Source organism: Notothenia coriiceps, unplaced genomic scaffold, assembly GCF_000735185.1.
Source record: "Notothenia coriiceps isolate Sejong01 unplaced genomic scaffold, NC01 NC01_scaffold00031463, whole genome shotgun sequence".
In the NCBI taxonomy this organism is placed as follows: domain Eukaryota; kingdom Metazoa; phylum Chordata; class Actinopteri; order Perciformes; family Nototheniidae; genus Notothenia; species Notothenia coriiceps.
Window position 1 is genome coordinate 37,336 of NW_011364164.1, and position 349 is coordinate 37,684.

General features: G+C 44.1%; 1 protein-coding gene across 1 annotated transcript in view; it reads left to right on the top strand.

The window, feature by feature from the left end:
• nt5dc2 (5'-nucleotidase domain containing 2) overlaps window positions 1-349 on the top strand; it is a 12,722-nt gene that overhangs the window by 10,787 nt on the left and 1,586 nt on the right. The window lies entirely within an intron of this gene.

Genomic DNA, 349 nt, shown 5'->3' on the forward strand with positions numbered 1-349 from the left:
CATTTTTTAAGCTTGTAAAGGGAAGACCACAGCTCGCCTCTCACTGGCCACTCTGCTCTTCCGCAGCGCCGCTCCCCCTCCCTCCCGCTGAAATTATGAATGTAAGGCATAGTAATCATAGATAACACGGCAGGGTCCGTTACAGTTTGTTTTCATCTGATTTCAATTAAAACAAAGTCTTGGCTTTCAGAATATTAAACTTGTTTCGGCGAATTCAGATGATAAATACAACTTTGAAGCTTGTAACGGCATAATTACAAGCGGAGAACGGAGTAACTTGACGTCACAGCAGGCATAACAACAGCCGGTGTTTCTCGTGAGGGTTTTCCCCGGAAACAAACACATAACA